This window comes from Poecilia reticulata, linkage group LG14, assembly GCF_000633615.1.
Source record: "Poecilia reticulata strain Guanapo linkage group LG14, Guppy_female_1.0+MT, whole genome shotgun sequence".
Lineage (NCBI taxonomy): Eukaryota > Metazoa > Chordata > Actinopteri > Cyprinodontiformes > Poeciliidae > Poecilia > Poecilia reticulata.
This window is the reverse complement of record NC_024344.1, coordinates 7351460-7373118: the sequence shown is the minus strand read 5'-3', so window position 1 is coordinate 7373118 and position 21659 is coordinate 7351460.

The window sequence follows — 21659 nt, the reverse complement described above, 5'->3', positions numbered from 1 at the left end:
TAATTAAGACACATTAAAGGGTTTTTATGTTATGTATTTATGGTTTCACCAATATAAGTATCAGTTTGTTGTATGTTCTCAGAAGAAACAAAGTTGATCATCAAACTATCGCCAGCAGGTTTGACTGTCTGAGTTATTGTATTCCTCCTGTCGTAGCTTTATGACGAATGTAATGATACATAAAAGTTCAACTTTGGTCTTGTAAAACAACAACATATCTGTTGGTGAAGATGTTTTTTTATGACAAATTTGAGATGAGTATTTTTGTACCTTTAGGCCTGTAGGATTTTCACCTTGAAACTGTCTAGCTCCGACTTTTCCTCACTGCTGAATCCCAAATACTCCAATTTGGTGAGGCCAGCTGTTCTTTAGATGCTGTTCTGGCTTCTTTTTAACCTCCTGGATGAGTTGATGTTGGACTCTTGGAGTGAATTTGATTTCCTTAAAGTAGAACCTTTCAAAAACCTTGGCATTCTTGATGACCTAATTTTCATATATTTCTCAGAAACTGACATTGCATCAATCATTTACCAAAATTCACACAGCAATTTTGGTAAATGCTGTGTGAATTTACCAAATTCACACAGCAAATGCTGACAAATCTGTCAGATCTGACAAATCAATTTGTCAGATTGTTTTTCATAAACGAAAAAAAAAAAATCTGACAAATTGTTCACAGTTAACCTGAGTGAACTGTTTTACTTATGTCCGGTTCGTCCCTGATGAGCCGTAGCAAGCTAGTTATCAGCTCTGGCAGAGGAACAGGTGGTTGATCTGCTCACTGGGACATGTTTTTATCTGGCATATTGCGAAGAGAGCGCACAGACATTTCATTAGAATCAAATTTGGCAACAAAGATCAAAGGAAAGGAAAAATAAATCAAAGAGAAAAAACAGCCTTTGTGTCTTTGATGATGAAAGCATGCATGCAAAAATGCACTGTGGCCTAAATTTAACATATAATACCGTTTTTAATTATGGATTTTATTCAGATTTTATAAAACAGAGAATGTATGTCTCATAAGCTCAAGCAGCATTTGCACATGAAAATTTTATTTCATTTCCTTCACTTTTTTGTGACTAATGTTTAAATTAAAAACCTGACTGTGTTTTATTGTGGAGGAAAAAGCGTAGGATACACAGACAGATTTTGTGCGTTTCGAAGGCACACAGTGACAATGCTGCAGCATCGTTTTAGTAAGCAGAGAGGAGCAACATCCAGAGTGACTTTAATGATGGATGACGCTTTAAACAAAGGTCCTCTGTGTACTGTGTGAATGCAGAACAACAGCTGTGAAATGTTCTGCTGTGTGTCGAATAATACTGTATTGTTCAGATTAAGGGGAGCAGAAAACACTCAAACTAAAATACCATAGTAATACCATATACATAAATATATACATACGATTTTTAAAGTGTTGATTTGGCTTCAATGGTTATTTTTAAAGGCTATATTTATGTTATGTTTTCTTTTAAATTAGCATAAAAAAATAACATTTGCCTTATAAGTCTAAATGAAGGAATGTGAAATGCACTAAAGTAGGCATGAGCTCTCCAAAGATCTTTGACAAAATGTATTTTATGATGTAACTGCCTTTTTAAAGGAAAGACATTTTGTGGCAATAATGGCCTTTACTGACATTTATTAGACAGAAAATGGGAAGAAACAGGAGAAAAGATCCCAAGGTTGGGAATCAAACCACAGACAAATAGTTTCAGTAACAGAAGAAAAAAAAAAAGCTTATTTCTGTTGTAGCTAAAACAATACATTGACAAGAAAGTAGGACAGTTACGGACCTGCTTTCTTTTAACCAGCTGACCAGCAGTGTGTGGCAGCTTGGACTGTATTAAACCCAGAGAAAATGTTTGTCACTTTTCTGTATTTAAGATAAATCTGAAGCATAAAAATAAAGATGCACCTATCCAAATTTTAAAGCCAAACTTAATATTTTTTTAATTCTTTGAGCTATGCATTCTGACTTTAACAGATTTCTATTACTTATCCTAAAAAGCTATAACATAAAGATATGTAAGAAATGTTTTGGTAGTCTCTGAGGCACTTCAGGATTTTACAAGCTAAAATGATTAGAGTTCACTACCTTTTATTAGTTTAAATAATTAGTTTTATTAGCATTAGAAATAACAACATGACCATTTATTTAATAAGTTAGTTGTTTTATATATGTGTACTTGTTCAAGGCAGTTTAAAGTAGTAGAAATCACTTTTCAAAGCTAATCAAACTCAGCCATTACCTGTTGAATTGACATTTTTTAGAACAAATTCAATATTAGCTATAAAGGTCATTGGAGGACACCTGGATAAACTTATGGCTCACCTGAGAAGTTTCAGTATGATTTATTATTGTATTTGTTTTTACTGGACAATACCAATACTGGGAACAGTGGCTAAAGTTTAGTTACATAAATGATTTACATTCTGGAGTCGATGCACACAAACAAGAACACAGCAAATGAAAGTGTCACAAAACTCCTAGCAGCAGAATATTGACTGAAATTTAATCCATACTTGGAGTTTTTTCAGATATTTCCTGGTGGTGCGAGCCACAAAGTGCTTCAACGTCAGTGAACAAAGTACACAAAGCAATCTTGTCCCTAATAGACCTACAGTCACTATTTCTGGTCTTGAATTGCACCTGATTCTGAAGATACCTTCCTGCAGCTGGCAAATAAAGGCAGGCTACAAAATTCAACCCAGCTAAATGGGGTTAATTAGACTGATAATGCTGCTCGGCAACCGTTCTGTGCAGCCTGTGAGGATGCAGATACAAAAGACACGTTCAAAGCCAAGAAGCTGAATTGAGTCCCAGAGCCGCCATAAAGATCGACGCATGCAGCTGAGCGTCGCTCTGGCAAACAGAAAAGAGAAAATTGTAAATAAGCTCCAAACAATTCACTCTGAATTACTTGATGTGTGATTAGCAATGAAGCCAATCTGCAGCATTGTCTGAATATGATGCGCTGATATTGTGGAAAAGGTTCACCTGGCGCCCCACTTACTTCCACTTAGATCATGCTAAATACGTAAATGTTAATGAGAGCAAGAGAAACAAAGTGTTTGGAGAATCACACAGGAATTAATTATTGTATAAACTACATATGCAAAGACTACCAGCGTATTTAAATGACTAACATTCATAACTAAACTCCCTGGTTATTTAAATTAAGCAAGTCTCATGACTGAACACAATCTCTAAAAATAAATAACTGAACAAAATACAACTGAGTCTAAATAACTAATAAAACAAATAAACATAAGCAAGCAACTGTAAATTACACACATGTGGACTGAATGGGACATGAGATATTTTTATATCAGCACAGCTTTGATTAAACCCTGCATCTTATCAAATGTCAGCTTAATTTGAAGGAAGAAGATTGTTTTTGATGGTTTGAGTTTTTTTTTATTACTAAACGGTGAAGAGGATACAGTTGGTAATAGGTGAGTAACAGAGAATTTGTCCCATTTCACTCCAGCATCTGACAAGAAGACAGAAATATCAAGATACAATATTGTGAATTTCCTTCTGGGATCAACATGTATAAAGTATATCCATTCATTACTTGAGTAGCATTTTTGACAAAAATTACTTTTACGAGTGTTTTGACTATGTTGTACTTTTAACTTTTGCTTGAGTAATTTTATTAAGTATCACTACTTTTCCTTTAAATTTAAAATATTTTAGCATTTCTGGATTCTCTGCATGTTTGTTTTAACCAAAAATTCACCAGACACAGACACAAACCTGCAGCTTTTGTTAATATTTTATAAGTTTTTTATTGACAGAAACTAATTTGGAAAAAAATTTTCTGCCTGATTTTGCTATGTTTTGTTACTTATATGAATTATTGTCATTTCCACTTGACTTCATAATTTGGTCTGTCTGATTATGTAGTTTTTAAATATTAAATGATTTAACCAGCTATTCAGTACTTGAGTAGACTTTTTTACCAAATACTTAATTTCTTGGATGGATACTTTTTACTCTTACTTGAATAAAATTATGTTGAAGCAGTGTTACTCTCTCTTTTGTACAATTTTTGGGTACTCTGTCCACCTCTGCTTCTGGATAACTAAAAGAAAAAAGTGATGAACATGCATGATCTCATGTTTGGGCTCTTTAAAGACACAAATGTAGTTGAATATGGCTTTAAATATACAGTTTTAAATGTTTTTAAAAAGATTTTCTACTTCATTTAGACCACAATTTTAGTTGGGTAACAAAAATAAATTTAGGCCATTTGAAATTGAAAGGAAAACAAAGTCTCTTTAAAGTTGTGCCACAAAAAAGCTTGAATATTAAAATCAGACTGTGGCACAATAAAAGTATTTCACATAGAAATGAATCACTGAAAAGATGCCGATTGAGAATAAATCTCTCTTATTTGCTCCGGCAGGTGATGTGTTGCGCAGCACCTTTGTGTGCCCAAAACTCTTTCATTTAGTCTCATTTTTTGACAAAAGAATTCACAATAGCTCAAGAAGGTTTCTGACAAGTTTTTCTGCTTTAAAAGGTTCGCACAAAGAAACCTAAATGCCATCATCAATTAATTTGTCAGTTTGTGCAAAGAATAGTAATCAGTGAAAAGTGAAAAACCAATACAGCACCTACAAATGCTCCATTTATGTAGAATACCTAAACATCTACCAATTATGCTAAAGCATGTCTGGAAATTTTAGATTATTTGGGAGGAATTAATTTAGATAAAATAATGTGGATTTTGCACAAACCTCCATATGGCTTCTTCAAGATCAAATAATGATCTAATAATGCCTTCAAGTAATTCAATCAGATCACTGACAAGCAATTTTTTTTGTTGGAATGCTGCGTCTCATTTTTAGCATAATGACAGTTTAAAAAAAAATAAAATAAAATCTTCTTGGAAACCGACAATTTAAAACCTTTTTCTAAATGAAAAGCAGGCTAATTAGGAACCTGCAATCCAGGCCGATCCCAAGCTAATAAAGTGAATACAAGGCATCCGTTTTTTGTTTAATATATATATATATATGTGCCATTCACATTAGATCATTTTTGCAATTACCATAATAATAAGATCTCTGCATCTAAATGTCACCTAACATCCAGAAAGCATTGCGTTTCACTCTTTTTGCTCCGAGCTTGAAACTCGTGAGGCAAGATCTGCAGCATGAGTCAACACTCAGAGCAGCAGAGAAGGTGATTCGTCTGTTTCAGTCCGTCTACTCACTCCTCCACTCGTGTTTTCGCTCTCTAAATCTTTCATTCTCAGATGAGGTTCGGCAGAAAACAAGAATCAGTGCCATACTAAATTATGATTGTACGCTAAAATCTCCCATCACATACAGACAGAAACGCAGGGAGTAATCAATAACTAATTACCAGTAGGATAATCAATAACTGAGACTTTGAGAATGGACAGCAGTCGTGCTGCTGGCAAGTAAACAAGCTTTTCGCTATTGGAAGAAACGGTGCCAAAATGTCAGAGAGGTGTCACACATTTTCAAGGGCTTATAAATGTTAAAAGGAAAAGAATGCTTTTAATTCAAATGTCATTTTCAGCTTGCAGCTTTTCAGATAAAATTGTACAAAACTAGAACCAACACTTTATGCATGATGTAATTTTTTAGCATTAAAAATAATACTTAAATTATAACAGAACACAAAAAGTGCAAGAAAACACCAAAATAAACATAGTAAACAAATCTGAAAGGAAAAAGAGCAGACTTTGCTGTACTTTGTTGGGATTGTGACAGATGTTGGTGCAAAATTTTGAAATGGATCTGGATTGATAAATAGTTTCTAAATAAAATCTTATGAACAAAAAAAAAACAATCTGAACTGTGTGCTATGTATTTTGGATTAAAATCTTACACAACCACCTTCAAGTTGAACATATTTTGAGGCTTTACACAAAGTTGAAGGCATCAAATGTGACCTAACAAGGTTTTAATGTTCTCTAAAAATTACTTTCACTTTACTTAGTGACTTCTGAAAGCAGTTACTTGCACTGAATTTATTTAGATGTATAATTTTTTTATTTGTTAAAATCCTAGTCTTTTCATCATAATTTTTTTGTTGTTGGGATAAAACATAAAATCCAAATAAAACAATGAAGTTTGTAGCTGCAATGTGGGAAAAACGGAAAAAAGTTCAAGAGGTATGAATGGTTTTGCAAGGAACAGTAAATGATGAAAGCCAGAAACAAACTGGACAGCCAGGTTATTGACTAAAGACGACAGTTACAATATGATGCTACTACTTCATCTGTGGTGCAGAATAAGTGATATCATTAAACTGAAAAGCTTTTCACCCATCTGTTCAGCCCTCTGAAATCCAACAATGACAGCAGAGACAGCAGAACAAACTCATGTCATGTTCCCTCCTCAGAAACACTCGTTTATTTTTCTCATTCTGAGTAGATGTACCGCCTGTCACTATGAAGCAACACACATGCACACGCCTGGTTCCCGTTGAGCCATCATGTAGAACACCTCATGTTCTGCCACTGTAACACTTCGTACTTCACACGGTGAGGTGCTCCTCTCCCTCTCTGTCTCTCCCGTTTAACTCTCTCCCAGTGGGTGGTGCTGTTTTTGTACCTGCTCAAATTCAAACACTTAAAATTTTTGGCACACCAGGCTGCTTCATTGAACTTTGAATGGATTTCCTATCAGTTAATCAAACATTCAACGAGTATTTGCTCCCCCTTCCACTAGGTTCAGTCATTAAAACACAGTTAGGGGGTCTCCTTCACAGGATTGAAGAGCATCTTGTCAAACACTCAATTAATTTTTACAGATTCAACAACTCCCTTTTGCCTTGGTTGGGGGAAAGAAAAATAAGTCTAGAGAAAAAAAAAGCAGAGAAAATGTACAAAGACAAGCATGCGATGGAGGGACGGGACTGTTGGGGTGGGGGGTGGCACTAAATGTTGGCTCTCATTCATTTTCCGGGATCAATGATGCAGCAAGGCCCAACGGGTCCTCCTACCAACCAAATTGTATTCCTCAAATCTCTCCCATCCCAACTGCACACACAGAATCACACACACGTAAAATACGCTCCACCAACCATCACAGCCGGCGTGCGCCGTGACGTCACACTGCAGTTCTTGTCGCGCCCCGCTGGATGACACTGGCAAGACGCCGCTTACACATGCCGTGCAGTCACTCTTTAATGGCAACACTTGCAACGTCAACCACCACCCCCAACCCTTCTGCATTTGTGTGTCTTAGGTGGGGTTTGTGCTGGATGGGGAGTGATTTTAGAGCTTTTTGAGGAATATGGGGTTTTCTTTGAAAGGGGTAGGAGGGGTGATGATGCTCTAGGAGGCAAGGGGGTGCGGGTGGTTAAAAGAAATCGCAAATGAGAGGAAATTGTTTTGAGTCAGAGCAGATTTGGTGGAGAGAGATAAGAGCTGATGACAACGGTTGTGGTGTGATTAGGATTAGGGGAGTAGAAGGTTGTGGCAATGAAGGGGTGCAGGGGTGGGGGCTGACTGTGTGCACAGGGGAAGCTTTTCGGTTTTTTTTCTTCTTTTTTTAGTGGTGGTGGCAGGTTTATCTTTCTCTCTCGGATATAAAATTCTTCCCGACTACGAGAAATGGGAATTGAGGGGAAAGATGAGGAGATAGGTGGTTTAGATAATGGTGGAACCGGAGAATGGATAAGGGCAGAGGATGTCACGCGGAAAGATAGAGTGAGATGGAACAAGAAAGAGTGGATAAAACAAAAGAAGTGAACATTTAATAGAGAGGCAGAGGTTAGAGAGAAAAGAAGGGGGAGGCAAGCAAGAGAGGAGACACAACTAAAAAGCAGCAGAGTAATTTTTGACGTCGTCTTCCCAACACCCCCACCCGCTACCTCCCCGCCCATTTAGTTGGTGATGCTAGCTTTGGCGGCAAGAGTTTTAGAGGTTTCGGAGTGAACAATGACGCAGAGGGACCCGTCACGTCTGCTCCAGCTGATAGCAACGACGACGATGATGCCCACGGACGATAACAAAAACCCCCCAAAAATCAGCTTCTCGCAGAGCGCTAAAACCCGACGGCACGTAACAGGGTACGTCACGGGCCGTCACGCACGGCACGCGCGGATACGCAGCCGCCGCTATCTCACGTCGGCAGCGTGCATGTGTGTGTGTGTGTGAGGGGGTTTCTTACAGCAAGCCAGCAAGACACAAAGAGAAGACAGAGGCGGAAACATGGAGGCAAAAAAAAAGGCAGGGTTAAATTCAGCTGCATATACTTGACATTCACGTGTCTGTGACCTGAGAGTGACAAACAAAATCAAAGCATTTAAAGCTGTGCCTCTTGTATGATGGGCAATCTTGTGTAATTTTCTTTTGTCATACAGACAAAAAAAAATCTAATGCAGCTACTAAAGAGAACCCTACTGAGAGCCATTATTTTGAAAAGTGGTAAAAAAAAAACCTCAATTAGGTAGTGGGAGGCGTACGATGGGGGTGGGGTGTGTCTGTCTCACATATTTTGTGACTATATTTTCTCTTTACATCGACACACAGCGTCAAGCATTTCACTTGACTCTTAGACTTTTGTCAAAGAACCCAATCAGTGAAGAATGGACATGTCTTAGAAAAAGACATGAAAAGTGACAGGCCAGATGAGAAGTAATTCAGCCACGACTAAAGCAGGCGAGAATTTGCTCTTTTCATGGTGTGATGTATGAGTGCTGGTGAGTCATATAGAAATTACTTGAAACAGTCACAGCGATGCTGCACTCGAAATTGTAAAAAGTAGGCGCTATAAATAGAGGCCTAATGTTTTGGGAATTTTCATCATCTTTTATGAAGAGAGAGAGAGGGAGAGGAAAAAAACCCCCAAAACAAATTACAGTCACGACATGTGACGGTGGAGGAGCCTCTCCTCGTAATTAGGTTGGACGATGCCTTAATCAATTTCATGTCTGACCTGCTAAAACAGGCACCGCGGGAACGCATTATGATTGCGCTGTTGATTTAACAGCGCCGTCCTAATGCAATGGACGAGCCCTCTCTCAAATGCCACCAGCCCTGATTTGTCTTCTGTGAGTCATCCGGTGTCCAAAACAGTGCGACACCGTGCTGCTCGCTTCCCCCATGACACACTGTCCTTTCCGTAACACCTCTGATAAAGCGTCGAGTCGGTTTCCCGGCTGTAAACACAAACAGACAGTGCCAATGGAGACTGCCTGCTGTGGGAAGAGAATGTAAACAAGAGCGCCAATAAAAAAACTGAATCTAAAATCCGAAGCCAACAGGTTTTTGAGGACATCTTGAATGAGCTGGTGAAAAGCGTTTCATTAAGCTTTTTGATGTGTGTTTTTGTTTGTTGAGGGTTCAATGGGGTTGGAGTGAAGGGAGGCAGGAGGGGTTGGTGACAAATTCATGGTTGGAAGTGACTCCGTGCTTTGTTGGCTCCCAGGCTGAAGAGGCTCATTGACTGTGGCAGCTGGTTGACCTTGGAGAAAAGGCAGACCTCTTTCTCTCACTTTCAGCTTCACCCTCCGGAGCTTCTTTTTTAAAAATCTCTTTCAAGGATGTGAAGCGGGAGACGTCGACTCTGACGTGAGAGGCGCGGGAAGGGAGCGGGCGGCACCTGGACTCACCAGCGGCGTGTCACGTTCTCAAACCGTCAGTGGATTTGAATGGCTGAAGAGCCTCTCGGTTTTGAATCGATCTGCTGCTGCTCTGATGAATGGTGAAAGCAGTCGTGCTGTGTCTGGCTTTGTAAACAGATTGGAAACAAATTCACCTGAGTTCATTTGGTCTGTGTGTAAATGACATCTTATTTTAATAAATCTGCAGCTTTCTTTTACAGCTTTTCTATAAAAGTCGGATTTGTGGAGGGTGCTAATAATAAATGTCCAATCAACAGATTCTCTGTTTGTCTCTGCAGCTCTTCCAGAGTCACTACTCGTCTCTTGACTGCTTCTGTATTGTGACATACTTAATACTGTGAAAAACGGAAACTCTAATAACATAAACAAACATTAACATTTTGTTTTTGATTTTCGGCAACTTTTTTTGTAACGTTTATGGTTTCTGACTAAAAGCCCTCGGGTGTTTACAACATTGCATTTTTCCTTTGATATTCTCAGTGCCTCATGCAGCAAATCAGACATGACACATAAACGATCCTCTCGCTTATAACTAGCTTTGATGGCCATTGAAATGATTCTACGATATAAAAATAGTCCAGATGTTAAGGTTGAGATAACTGTCAACAAAGGCACAAATCTTTAGGGAAGGATAGAAAAACATTTAAGCTAATTTGCTTTGTAAATATCTACACGCAATATTCTAAACCTGTTTAAATCACACCATTCAACATTACAAATTGACAAACGCTCAACATTGTTTATTTTACTGAAAATAGAATAGAAACAATTATCCCAACTTAGATGAGCTGTAAAACAGGATGCATCAACAACATGGCATTCATTTTAATGTGTCCTTTAAGCATAACTAAGTTTATTATAGTCTAAACGTGTGCAAAAAGAGCTGAACCGAGACAACCTTTCCAACATGTGCAGGAGGCAGCCCAGTTTTCGTTCCATTGTGGGTGTTTGTCTGTGTCTCACACGTTGTGTTTAAACAGAGTTTGGCCGTTTATTTGGTCGGACCGAACAGCTGAAGGTCGCGATCGGAAAATGGAAAAATATCAGAGAACCAGCTCATGTGGCGATGACAAAGATATCCACGCAGGAACATTCTCAACTCGTCTCCCGTTGCTTTCTTAACAATGTAAAGTTTCGAGCCCAGTAAGTGGCAGGGAAATATTAATAATCAGAACGTCTGTCAATGACGCTGTTGCCCTGACTACACAGTGAAAAGGCTAATTGCTTCTCCGCGGTCTTTCTCACCTGAATGTTCCCAGACTCCTGAAACTTGCATAAATCACTTAACTAAAATGTTGCCTAAATGAAATGCTTCATAAGATGCAGCTGTGATCGCATTCACACAGGAGGGAGCGAAGGCGGCAGCAGGCGATAGCAACACGAGAGCAACTCCCACTCCAGTGATTTGAGTTTTTTTTCTCTTTTCTTTTTTTTTTGCCGCTGTTAGAGAAGCAACGCGAGCTGCTACTATTAATACAAATAGGCTGAATTAGTCGCTATTCTCATTGAGGAATGTGGAAATGGGTGGGGGTAACTGTGGAGGGAGAGCGAGTGAGGTGGAGTCGGGGGAGTTGGTGGTGAGGCATGAAAAGAGCGAGATGGAAGGCGGGGTAGATGGTGGGGGGGGGGAATGGGTGCGAGTTAAACGCAGGGAGAATCAAAACAAGTGATGACTACATTTACCTCCCTTTTCCCCCCATCCTAATGTTTTATCTCTCTGTAACTAAGACGAGCGAGACACCTGAGACATTTTTACATTAAAATACTTGAATAGTCTTACCTGATCTTTTTCAGCCAGTCTGGAGTGTCAATTTATGCGTTTTAAACTGGGGGCTTAAAAATGGAAGTTAAAGAAGTTGGTGACGTCAAGCACTTATAACGATGTTGATCTGTGCCACGTCGAAGGGCAGTCTTTCTCATGAGCAATATCCCTTTGCTGCTTGCAACTTCATGTGGTGAAGTATCTTTATGGTGTGACATGAAAATGAGTGCTTTAAGCTTTACATCCTTTTGTGTTTATGTTTGAGAGTCTTATTTTAAAGCATAAATTAGAGTAACTGCCCTGTTTAAAAAAAAATAGGCTTCACGATCAGCAGGCTGGTAAAACTTGATCAGGGGAGAATTGAAGAAGCCTCTACCTTTAAATCATGTTTGTGGCAGCATTTTTGGAACAAGACAGACAATAGGAACAGTGATAGCATGGCGAACTAATTGCAGCTTCTAACTATAAAAATGTAGAAAATGGTACAAACAGCTTCTCTCAATGCTAAAGTTCAACTTCTGATCGGAGGAAACCAAAGGAATATTTCACAACACTGAGTCTGGATTGCATTTGATCATTGCTAATTAAATTAAAAAAAACATTGCCTGAACTGAATAATTCCAGGCTGAACTTAGCTAGTTTAAAACACATTTTATAATTTGTTGAAACTTTACACTTGGTGTGACAACTGAAAACTAAAATCTGGTCTTGATTCTGTGAACTGGATGTATTGCTACACACATTGCATCTTTTGTTGAAACCTGATGTCTGAAAGATTTTACACATAAAGTATTCAGGCTACAGAAATAAATACATCTGCATTTTGACAGACTAAACTTTCTTCAAAGCATTGGTTTAATTCTTCTCTAAAGGACTTCATTGAAGATCTGATAACTTTCTCTGATATAGCTCTTTTGTTTGTGCTTTTGTTTGCGCTTTTGGTTCTGCGTTGAGTATTCGAATCCATCGAGTCGTAGCATATGTTACCATTTGTTGCTTTTAAAAGAAAAAAAGAACGGAAAAGACGCAGAGGAAAATACACATGATGCAAACGGCTGATTTCACCCACAGATTTTGTTTGCACTAATTACGACAGCGGAAACATCATGCCAGGAGTAAATCATACAAATACAAATTTTTGCTCTTTGATTAACATTTTGTTTGTCAGTTAATCATCTGGCAAACATCTCCGTTTCAGCAGCGAGGCTGTGAAAGGTCAAATCATCAATCTGCTATTCCTTTTTTCAGATTCCATTTGTTTACTCTGATTTCTCTGAGAGTGTAATGTTTTCAGTGAATGTAGTCCATGAGACAATGTGGCATAGTAGCTACACAGCTGTGGCAGCTCCTTTTTTGGGCTTGTGTGTGTGTAGATATATGTGTGTGAGAGAGAGTGAGTGTGTTGCCTACAGGTGACTCATCGCACTGCAGATGACCACAATGTTTTTCTGCTGCCTTTCTTTTCTACTTCTGCTTCTCCTATGATTACCTTCCTCTGCTTCTATTTTTCCCAGCACCAAACCTCACGCTGTCCATTAGTGCTCTCCAGTAGGTGTAACGAGCATGCCGCTCCAGAACACGTGATGCCACATGCGTTTGTGCCTGGACACAGCAGAGACAAAAGCGACAAATGACAAGACAAACCAAATGTTTGCATCTTGATTTTTTTTTAAAAATGATTCCTTCTTTGCCACAAAGTGAAAGCTGTCCATGAGCATCGAATGCTCCAGCCCAGGTGTAATGAGCCATAATGTCATGTTACGATCTGATTGGCGTGGCGAGCGTCACAGAAAAAGGGGTGGGATGAGAGGCTGGTGACACACAGAGATAAAGAAAGGGAGGGCTAAACAATTATGATGATGATGGGTGATGATGAGGGCTAGGAGCCGAAACAAAGGCAGTGTGGAGAATAAAAAAGGGGGTGAGGATGCCACCTCATTTTCAGCCTTCACTCCGCCTAAAACTGCCATCTGTCACCCATCCATTTAGCCCATCCATCTCTCTCAGTTGCTCCCTCCCCCTCTATTTGTGTTCTCCGTTGTCCAGTCTGATTCGGACTGCTTGATCTAAATATTTGATTTCATTGGAAAAGCATATCCTCAGAGCATTGTATGTTCTCTTAAAATATCTTTGGCAATTTTCTGTTTGTCAAATTTAAAGAAGTTGATCTAATCTTACTGGGTATTTTATTGACCCCATGTTTGGGGTTTTACATTACTTTTTTTTTTTAATGTTCAAACAATGAACATCTCTCATATTTTGGAATAAACATACCAAGATGGGGTTTTTCTTCTAAGTCACTAATAATTCATGAACAAAAATGTTACTGCCATCAAATCCCAAACCTTCCTAGACAAAAAGGACAAGAGCAGATTAACCTAATCTTGGGAACTGCAAATCCAGGCAGGATAAAACACACACACGCACACACACACCCCCCCCCCCACACACACACACACACACAGAATTTACATTATAATTACCCCGGAGGCTCTCCTCGGGTCCCAGTGGGACATCAGGCTGAAGACAGCCTCAGAAGAGTCCCAGTTGTCCCATCGAGGAGATCATTAGCTCGGTTAGGGTAATCCGTGACACGCTGCGTGGCTGAGTCAGTGTGTGTGACCGTGCACGCATGCTTGTGCGCCACTTGTGTGCTCATGCATTAAGTGGCTGTTAAATGGACTCCGCGGCCTTTGGCGTCCGCGGACATTAGCTTCATTGGTGTGATCTGAAAAGTTATTTAGTGACAGCTGGGATTTCCCTCCCCAGGGACGTAGCTGCTGACGACTCATGATAGCGGACATGAATGAGAAAGGAAATAGGCGTTAAATTGAAAGACCTGGAAAACTGCTGGGGAGAACCCCCCTCCTGAATGGATAATAAAAAAACAACACATAACCCTAGAAATATATACTGCTGATAAAATGCACAGGATAATTTTTTTTAATGTTTCAAGATTTCAGCAACATAAAAGCAGGTAAAACAAACAAAAAGTGCTCTAAGATTTATTTTAATCATTTTAGATATTTTTTATATGCAGGTAGATTTCTGTAATAAATTTCTTAAGTACAAAAGCGTGAACCTCTGTTGGGCCCTGTGCTGCATGATCTTCTAAATAGATGCGTTAATTGTTTTTGTTCCTTTTTTCACATCTCTGGAGAACCTATGTCAGGGTTTACTGAGGAGTAAAATCTGCATTCAGTGCTGAGTTGTCAGATTTGCCTTTAGCCTCTGAACAGGCCAATCCACTGTGACTCTCTCTCTCTCTTTATCTCTTTCTCCCTCTTCTTCCCTCATGCCGTTCTCCCCCACCCCTCCAACACTGTTGTTTGGAAAATTATCCCCCCTGCACTCTCGGTTGGAAAATAGAGTGTAGTAAAGGGGCATGCGAGGCTGGGGGGAGAGCCAGAGAGGGCAACTGATTGGTCCTATTGTTTAAGAGTGAGGCTTGCTACCTCTTAGGGTGTAATTGGTGCACATGGAGGGTAAATGTGTCTGGACGTGAGAGGAAGGGAAATTAAGCGAAAGGTGGGCCTTTTGTCTGAACAATTTCAATGTATATATTTGAAGGAAAACAAAAAGCAGAAATGTTTTCAAGCTGCTGTGTTTTGAAATGCTTCTGTTTATGATGATAAAGGTAATATGCTTTCTTCAAATGGTCTTTGAATTTCTTGAAGGATTACAAAGAAACAAACAATCTAAAACCATGCATTTCTTCTCCTTAAACTAAAGATGAATCTACAAGATACGCATTTAATTCTCTTACAAAATACATTAATATATAAGAATATAGAAAGAAGTATTTTTTAAATAGATTTATAATTAAACCACATAATTTTATTAACTACAACACAAGTCCTGTTTTTCTGAACCTCATTGATAATTTTTGCTTCAAGAATCACTGGCACAAAACCCTCAGTCAAAATAAAACTACTTACATGCATCAGGGTTTAACTTTTGATAATTAAAATAATAAAATTATCCAAAAAAATTAATTACCATTTTACAATATGATCCCATATTAAAAATTGTTTTAAAAAAAAATCAGAATCTCATGTTTGTGTTTGGCCTAGTGTGATAAACAAAACTCTCTGTATTTAATAAGGTCAATTAAAAATGGCAAAAATTAAACTATATCTGATTACAACTGTATTTATGTTTACAGTTCTCTTAAATTGTTTTATGCAATATTTGGGCTCTGCTAGTAGATGCTTACTGATAGAACCTTGGCTGTCTTGTTTTTGTACATTATATTTATTGTGTTATCTATTTGTGTTTTTATTGTGTTCTTTATATGTGGAAAAGCAGCGAACGGGTTTCCTATCAATAATAATAAATTACCATTGATTCTTAACTGCTGTTGGTATTTATTGCTTTATTTTCTGTAAATTTGTTTTTATCTGCAATGGGGATATACTACTATGGCAATAATCTGAGACTTTACCACAGTGGCGACATCGAAGAAAACTTCATCATTATGTTGAATCATGATTTGAGTAAAATGCAAATAACACCCAAAAAGCTAAATGTGTTTTCACTCAGTTGTTTGGGATGTAAGAAAACACTGGAAAGAGAAAAATTGTGAAATGAAAAACAGCAGGAACTCTGAAGTCGCTTTAAGTTACACTCAGCTGTACTGAATGTCTGCACAGCCAAAATGTTTACCTTTGAGATACAAGAAAATAAAGTCTGAATATCTGTGTGGAAAAATATACCACAAATACATACCGGCAACAGTGGTATTTAAAATTATTTAACCTCCTTTGTTCTTCTTTTTATACCTGTTTTATGTTAATAAATGCACTGCTTTGTAAAACGTTTCACTGAAAGAATGTTTTTAAGGAGCATTTCTAAATACATGGAAGAAATGTCACTTGCAAGAAGGTTTTCAAAAGTATTCTGAAACAAGGATATTTACAATGTTGAAAAATCAAAAGCACAACAACCTCCCTCAGATGTTTCGTGTCTTGGTGGGAGCCATCCAAGTGTGAAAAATTAGACAACAACAATAACAGGCGATGCAGAAATCCTGCTCCCAGGATGACCTTTAACCAGCAGGACGACTTGTACGTCACGCGGCATAGGCTGGATTGTGAAAACTCTCTCGGTATAATGTGTGGAGAAGAGTTTGCCCTACTGCGTCATCAAAGCGAGTTCTCCACATCTCCCTTCTACGTCTCTGACTCTATTTCATATTCCAGTCACAAGCAGTGTGGTGCAGCTGCTCATAGTGTGCAATTTGGTATTATGGATTTTTTTTTCTTTTGGTTGGGTTAAGTTTTTTGCCTCAAGGTCTGTCTGAGAAAGGGGGCAGCTGAGCCATAATCATCGGCTTGAAACCAAAGGAACGTAGGGCGAAAAGATTGAATATCATTCCGGTCGCAGGTATTTCAAACATGCGGCAAAGATCTTTGAGCGCTTCTCTGTATATACGTGCCAATTAGTGAACTTGCAAGACAATCCTTTGTGATATTATTTGATGCAAGTGTGTGTATGTAGGTGTGTGTGTACAGTGTGTCTAAATTGGAAGGCTGTAATTAAATGCGTAGACCTCTCCACTATCTCCTCCTCCAGCCAGCGCCAGTGACGCACAAACCGCAGCACAGCCATGAGTCATCAGGCCCCCAGGATCACCACCCCTCCTTCTATCTCTCTATCCCTGCCTCCATCCACCTCAACACAGCTCTCTATAACCCTCTCTGCCTCTCGCTACACATTCCCATGTCCCACTCTTTCAAAATTACCCACCAACACCACCGCCCTCCCTCAGGCACGCACACGATACAAGGAGTACGCTTCTGCTACCCCCCTCCCGGTAAGCTCCTCGAGATTCGTGCTCAATTTCCACCTCAATCCGACACACTCCTGTTTATCTCCACACATCTGGCCATCGATCTCCCTCTTGACTCGATCTGTCTTTACCCTCTTTATCTGCCCCCTGTTAACCTCTCCCCGCCCACCCATGAAACGATGGGTTAGTAAGTTTGGGGCGCACTCATGGCCAGTGTCGGGAACAGGAGGCGACATGAACGAGGAGAGAGGTGTGAGGAGGAGTTTTATTTTTTATTTGAGGGAGACAAATTGCAAGGGGAAAGTGGGGAAAAGGGAGTGGGAACGGCGAGAAGAGGCGGCAAACAAAAAGAGAAGCAGTGACAGTGCGAAGAGTATAGAGGAGGCAGTGAACAAGTGAGAGGAAATGAGAGGGAGAGCATGATTTTAGGCATTTGCCACCTGGTGTCCTGAATCACTATCTGACTCATGCTAATCTCTTGTCTTTCCAACCAAACGCATACAGAGAGACATGTTAACATAAAAAAACAAAACAAAAAAACTGCAAGAAGAGTCAGACCGGCACTTTTAAGTGTCGGTCGTCAGAGAAAGAAGAAGAGTCAGGAGCTTGAAACAGAGAGAGCTAAGAACCTCTTGACAGTCCAACCAAGTCTGCGATGTGGTTAAAGAGGAGAAAGAAAGGAGAATGCTTCACTTCTATCCCTCTGAGTGTTTATGATATGAGTAGGAAGGGAGAGCATATTAAATGTATGACTCATAAATGTGTGCCCCACCAACGCCCTGCAGAGAGGGCTTGCATCCACTGCAACTGCAGGAGGGATGAAAAAAAAAAGAAGTCAATTTCGTGCTTTAGTTGGTGTGGTTATCCAATTAGTTACACAAAACATGTGGCTAGGCGGATGTATGCCAGTATGCTTCTGTTCCTGATAGATGTTTTATTCTCAGTAGAGCCTTTTTTTATTTATTTACAAATGTGTAGCAAAGCCGTCTGATGAAATACTACATTCGGAGCGCAATAGTTTTTGTACTGGGCATTAGTGACAGAGGAGATCAGGCGCCATTATCCTCTGAGCTGACTGCAATACTGCGAGGAATTCTGCACAGAAACGGCGTGAGCTGTTTGTTCATTAACAAAGCCACAAGGCTTCACTGCTCAAATTTTGAGTATTTCTTTTATCTGGTTTCAACATGCACATCCTGAATATTCCTGGTAATGCTATTCTTTATTAGTCTCAGGTAAAGATAACACATGTACAGCCTTGTTCAGAACGTATCCTATATGATAAATGTAACCCAAAGCAGATTAATGTAAGTCAAGATGGGTGTTACCTTTTGAATCTGATCTATGACTGGGCTGGGCCAGCTGCAAAACGATTGTAAATATATAAGTGGAACCACAGTGGAAGGATAAAAGCAAATCATTGTGTTTGAATGACCCAGTATAAAACCAGCCCTGCATCCAATCAAGTATCATTTTTTGCATTTCACAAAAATATGTTACAATTTTTTGGTCCATCTCAAATTCCCCAAAGTTACTGCTTGGAATTTGAGAACATTTGGAAAATTTCAAGGGATGTGACTAACTCACCATAATGCAAAACCCTGGTATTTTAGTATATGAATGAGTCAACAATTCAGAACTGAACAACCCTCAGTTCATTTTTAACATCTGAAACTTAAATCGAAGTGTTACAGTATAACACTAAACTAAAATATACATTTTAGTTTTACAAACCTACTTTTACTTCCAACCAAATTTATGTATTTATATTTAATAATTTTTCATATGTGAACAAACTTGGTCAATACAGCTGCTTCTGATCCTGATAAGAGTAGAACTGACAATATTATTTTGCTCCCAAATATTCCTGCTTGATGATGATAATCCAAATATGCCAGGTTTAATTGTTTACTTTTACCCTGCCTGGCTTAATCGGCAAATAAATTCAACAAAACAGCCACAAAAAGAAAAAGGGAAAAAGAAAGGAAGCTGATATTTGCATACAAAGACTTGTTGAGTCAATTTGAAACCCGTGGTTAGAAAGTTCTTGACAAAAATGTTCTTTTTCCTTCCTTTCTTCATTGATTTTGTTTGTTGTGAGGGCCTGATGAGAGTCCTTTTGGATCTGAGTCACTGTGATTTTTTATTATGATCTTAAAATGTTTTCCTTCCTCCATCCAGGTTGTTTCTGGGGTAGACAATCATAATCATTTTTGGCTCATTAAACAATTCACTTTTTAACCACCGATTATTTATATTCTATCATCAAAGACAACTTCTAGGCCAAGAATTGTAACAAGGCAGCATTTTTTATGGCTAAATACAATAATAAATCATCGGCTTTGTGTTGCTGGAAAAGGTGGACTCTCTCTGGGCCAGAATGTAATTTTCACACAATAAGTTTGAGTAAAAATACCAGTTTGACATTTATACAAAAATGTAAAAGAAAAAATGTTTTACTTGATCCAACTAATATTTGAAAGCAAAATAATGGTTTGTAATAAATGTTTTTGTAATGTCGTTATTTCTCAAACATGCATGAAAGAATCAAAGGAATGCTTGATAAGGGAACAACATTATAGCATGACACAGAGCTCAAAAAAGTCGATTTTACATAATACCTCACCTTTAAGCTCTCTTTAAATCATAGTTTAAGGTGGCTGAGGATGTTTGAGGTCTTAAAACTAAAACTTTTCAGTTTATTTCCAATTGGAGAGGTGAGTAGCAACTTGTTCGTAAACCAAAAGCAAACCTATGTAGGTATTAAACCTTTAAAAACAAACAAAAATCATGTTTTATAACAGTGACAGTAAAATTCCAATAATTTGTTACTGGATGTCCTATTTTTTTCATGGGACCAAGTGGGCTATGCTGCCAGATGTACCGATACGTTCCATTGATTATGCCATGCTGTTTTACTGCTCTCCTTCTACTTCACATACTGCTACTCCAATAATGGAGATTTAATACCTGCAGTCAAAATGAACCCTGGAGAAGTCACAAATGCTTGATGCTGTCTTTGTAATACACATTGAAGTGGTCTTCATGACTCTCCTAATGCTTAGGAAATCAGGGCTAACACCCCACCACCCCTGGTTTCCATTGCAACCCGGTCTTGTGTCTGCTTTTCACACTTTGTCGAATTGTGTGTTTTTCCCTCAGGCAATGTGTTTTCTATGTGCTTTTACATGAGATAGCGTTGGCATTGTCGCAGTGTTTCTTACTATATTTATCCCATGATGATGATAGTGGTTCTATAAAGTGACTCCTTTAAGTTCTCAATAAAATTTACTGTTGCAACTAGCAATGTAAGGAAGTCATTGTTTTACTATATAAATTATTTTGGGTTTACAGGATTTGAATTCTTTAAGGTATTAAAATGAACCTGTGCTATGCTTCCAACATAATTCAAAAAGTTAAAAACATAAATAAATAAAAAATTAGGTAATAATTAACTTTAAATAATAAAAAAATGTGTGTTTATTAGTGGATTTTAATGGTTTTTTTATGTCTTGTTAAGAATAAATGGCATCCCACGGCCTTCCAACATAAAAATCAAAATCTGAATTAAAATTGCCCAATATGCCACACCTGAAACATTACAGAAAGATACCATGGATCATAAAAATATCAGCTTATTTTACACTTCTTAAATATTTAGAGAGGACTACTGACAATTATCTGCTTTTACTATGACAATACTAATATTTTCTAAACATGGTCAGTTTAGGTTAGGTAATAAAATGACAGAGTACTTATCATTAATTAAAAGTGCATTTGCAAAGTCCAATAAAATAGGGATTCACAGCGTTGCATGTTTCATTGAGTTTTGTTTTTTTGTCTTAAAATGTTACTCATTAGTTTTGCCCCAATTAAGTTTTAATTGAATTATTTGCATGTTGAGCAAGTGGCTAAATAAAGCGAGAAGGGATAATAACATTTTGAGGCCAAATTTGACAAAAGACATATGAGATTGGGTGAGGTTTCTATCTTCTAATGCCAAACATCAAATAACCAATCGTTGTTTATGCCTGCACAGGCCAAGTAACAACAGCTCCAGTTTTAATCTCTGTTTTTAGGTTCCTAAAGATTCAGTAAATTCACTGTCCAGCAGTCCTTTTCATTAGATGAAAACCCCAAAATAAGTGTTGCAGTAAATCAGTGTTGTATCTTTCCAGATCAGTTCAGAAAAAAAGACAAAAGATAAAAAGGTTTCAGCTGCCACACCATCCTCTCTTAGCAGAAAACTAAATGCATCAGTGAAGCAAAACAAAGTGTGCGACCAAGGCTGCTGACTACAAGCTTTTTGTTGCCAGGTCCACCAAAAAAGAGAAAAAGCCTTTATTGTTTGCAACCCCCCCCCCCACCCCAAAAAAAAAACATGCACACCAAGTCCCTAAATTTTTTTCTTTTGTTTCCCCAAGAAAGAAGAAGAAGAAAAAAAAAACAAATATAAATATATATAAAATAAATAAATATAACTCCTT